Source organism: Cebus imitator, unplaced genomic scaffold (genome assembly GCF_001604975.1).
Source record: "Cebus imitator isolate Cc_AM_T3 unplaced genomic scaffold, Cebus_imitator-1.0 Scaffold105, whole genome shotgun sequence".
Taxonomy (NCBI): Eukaryota; Metazoa; Chordata; class Mammalia; order Primates; family Cebidae; genus Cebus; species Cebus imitator.
Genome location: NW_016107420.1, coordinates 5,480,725 through 5,484,581, shown reverse-complemented (window position 1 = coordinate 5,484,581; position 3,857 = coordinate 5,480,725). Strand labels below are relative to the sequence as shown.

Genomic DNA, 3,857 nt, shown 5'->3' with positions numbered 1-3,857 from the left:
TGGTGAAACTGATACCTGAAGAAATAATTATGATACAGCATGGTATATTATCAGATATAAAAATTGTTGTTGTAATATAAAATAACATTATAGGCTGGGTACATTGGCTCATGCTTATAATCCCAGTACTGTGGGAGGCCAAGGTGGGCGGATCACCTGAGGTCAGGTATTGAAGACTAGCCTGGCGAACATGGCAAAACCCTGTATCTACTAAAAATACGAATATTAGCAGGGCATGGTGGCAGGTGCCTGTAATCCCAGCTACTAGGGAAGCTAAGGCAGGAGAATTGCCTCAACCCGGGAGGCAGAAGTTGTAGTGAGCCAAGATCGCACCATGGCACTCCAGCCTAGGCTATAGAGTGGGACTCTGTCTAAAATAAATAAAATAAAATAACATACTGTACTATAGTAGAAAGATTCAAATACAAGTTCCATGTAGAGTGAAGACTTTAAAACTATACTGAATGATGCAGAAATTTTTAAAGGTTAAAGTTGTAAGATGAAATTGCCCAACTCTTTCAAGACCTTTTATTTTGCACATTTCTGATTAAACAAAGCATATTGTGTCTCTCTTTCTAGCTTTCTAAGCACCTCAACTTTGCTTAAATCATTCTAAAAGATTTTTCAGAGAATTTCATGGAAGAGATCATTTTGAGCTAAGCCTTTAGGAAATGAGGACTTTCTGAGCAGGAAGGAAACTGAATACCATTCCAGATATGAGAAACTAGGGGCACAAAGGCAGAGAGGTGAACTCGGGGGAATGGGAAGCATTAGGCTGCTTATTGGGGTGTGAGAAGGGAAAAGGTAGCAGATGCAACTAGAAAGGAGCCAGAGCCAGGATATGAAGGGTCTAATAAACATCCTCAGGCAACAGAGAAAGGACGGAACATCTTTTGTTTTGTTTTTTACTGTTATTTGTAAATAATTACCAGTTTACAGAAAAGTTGAAAGTATGAATAGAATAAGGAATGCCTGTATATCCTTTATCTAGTTCACCTATTGTTAATACTTTACCCTACTTGCTTTTTTGTTTGGCCTCTTTCTTCTTTTTCTTATAAATACATATGTGTATGTGTGTGCACATATACGTTACACACACACACAAAGAATTTTTTCTGTACCATTTGAAAATAAATTGATGGATCATTATGACCTTCTTCTAAATATCTCTGTTCTTTTTTGGTAAAAATAGGGCTATTCTCTTTTAACCACAGAGTAGTTATCAACTTTAGTAAATTTAACCCTAATAAAATACTTTTATCTACCCTGAAATTCATATGCCAGTTTTGTCAATTAAAGCAATATCTGTTATGACATTTTTCCTCTTCCAGAACAGGATCAGGTCTAAACTATTGTACTTAATTGTCATGTCCATTTACTATTTTAATGTAGAACAGTCCTGTAGCCTTTCTGTGACTTTTATGATTTTTGACATTTTAAAAATAACACAGTCCACTTTATTTTTAATAGAATAATTCTCCAGAAAGGCCCTGGGGAAGGGGGAAAGCTTTTCTGGCAATTAACATCAGCAACCCACCAAGGAACCAGTGGAAGAAATCCAAGATGGCTAAGTGCAGCTGGTACACACCTCTTCTGTGGAGAGGATAAGAAATGGCAAGTAGATATTCATACTTCGAATAGATCATCTAAGAGAAAACACTAGAATTCAACAGGAAAGTGGTAGGAAGCATCAAAAGCAAAGGAGAGGGAAATGGGGCAAACTACTGAGCCAAGATCAGCTGGAAGCTGAGAAAACCTCCCTTAAACAGGGAAAGGGCAAGTGAATGACCCCCAGGGCTCCACATTTCCACCATGGACTTCTACATTCCTAGTCACAGAAAGCGCCTTGACCCTCATGAGCCCCCAGACTAACACACAGAGCCGCTTAGAGAGTGTGTAGAAGCCCTACTCCAGAAAGAACCCTCACACTAGTCCCATAGGCTTCCGAACCCTAAGCAACTGCCACATGGCACCATTCTGAGAACTTAGCCCCCACAGGACTGTCAAAGGAGAGGGGAGGCTGGCACTTTTACACACACCAAGGACAAATCTTAACTTCCTCCTCTGCCACAGGCTGTTGCTGGGTCAAAATGTGAGAAAACTGCACACCCCGTGGCTGCCTTCCTAAACTGCTCTCACTCAGAGTGGCCCCACCCTCCTCAGAGACAGGCCCACAGCACTAGCCACTACTGTCCCTCCCTGAGCATCCTGCCAGCAGCCTGGGAATCACCGGCCTGTGCTGATTACAAGCAGAGCTTGGACACACTAGCAGAGGGCCTAAGGACAAATCCACAGTCCTGGTCCTGTCCCCCCGGTTCTCAAGCATGCTGTCCAAGGGCCTGGAGATTGCCCTGCCCAGCCACTGTTGGCAGCTGAACACTTATTACACAAAATGAAAAGCAAAAACAACCAGCAATAGCTATACTTACATCAGATAAAACACACTTTAGCCTTTCCAACTTGGACCTGGCAGAATGGCTTCAGCAAAGAAGGGTGGCAAGAAGAAAAAGGGCTGTGCTGCCTTCAATGAGGTGGTGACCCGAGAATACACCATTAACATTCACAAGCGCAGCCACGGAGTGGGCTTCAAGAAGCGTGCCCCTCAGGCACTCAAAGAGATTCGGAAATTTATCATGAAGGAGATGGGAACTCCAGATGTGTGCGCAGATACTAGGCTCAACAAAACTGTCTGGGCCAAAGGAATAAGGAATGTCCCATACTGAGTCCGTGTACAATCGTCCAGAAAACGTAATGAGGATGAAGATTCACCAAATAAGCTCTATACTTTGATTACCTATGTACCCGTTACCACTTTCAAAAATCTACACAGTCAATGTAGATGAGAACTAATTGCTGATCATCAAATACATCAAATAAAGTTATAAAATTGCCTTCAAAAAAAAAAACACTTTAAGTCAAAAACAGTAAAAAACAAACAAACAAAAAGCCACTATACAATGATAAAGCCTCCAATCTAGCAAAAGGAAATAACAATTCTAAAAATATATGCACTCAGCACTGGAGCACCCAGATCTGAAAAGCAAATAATACTAGATCTAAAGAAAGAAACAGACTGCAATAAAACAATAGTGGGGGACTTCAGCACCCCACTCTCAGCATTAGGTAGATCATCTAGATGGAAAAATCAACGAAGAAGCAGTGGATTTAATCTGCACTTTAGGCCAAATGGACCCAACAGATATTTATAGAACATTTTATCCAACAACTACAGAATATACATTCTCATCAGCACATGGAATGTTCTTCAGGATAGACCATATATTAGGCCACAAAAGAAGTCTCAACATTTTTTAAAATCAAATTTATATCAAGTATCTTCTCAGATTACAATAGAATAAGACTAGAAATCAATACCAAGAGGAACTTTGGAAACTATAAAAATACATGGAAATTAACAGTCCTGACCAACCACTGACTCAATGAAGAAAGTAAGATGGAAATAAAAAAATTCTTAAAACAATGAAAATATAAACACAACACATCAAAATCTATGGGATACAGCAAAAGCAGCGCTAAGTGGGAAGTTTATAGCAATAAACACCTAAATAAAAAAAAATAGAGGCTGGGCGCAGTGGCTCATGTCTGTAATCCCAGCACTTTGGGAGGCTGAGATGTGCAGTTTGCTTGAGCCCAGGAGTTTGAGACCAACCTGGGCAACATGGCAAAACACTGTCTCTACAAAACACACAAAATATTAGCTGGGTGTGGTGGTACATACCTGAGTCCAAGCTGCACAAGAGGCTGAGGTGGGAGGATCGCTTGAGCCCAGAAGGGAGAGGTTGCAGAGACCTGAGATTGTGTGGGCATGTGCAAGAGAGTGAGACCTTAACTCAAAA

At 40.8% G+C, this 3,857-nt stretch overlaps 1 pseudogene; it reads left to right on the top strand.

Annotated features, from left to right (window-relative positions):
• The first annotated feature begins 2,456 nt into the window (after nt 1-2,456).
• On the top strand, nt 2,457-2,850 carry LOC108310615 (annotated as a pseudogene).
• The last annotated feature ends 1,007 nt before the right edge of the window (nt 2,851-3,857 follow it).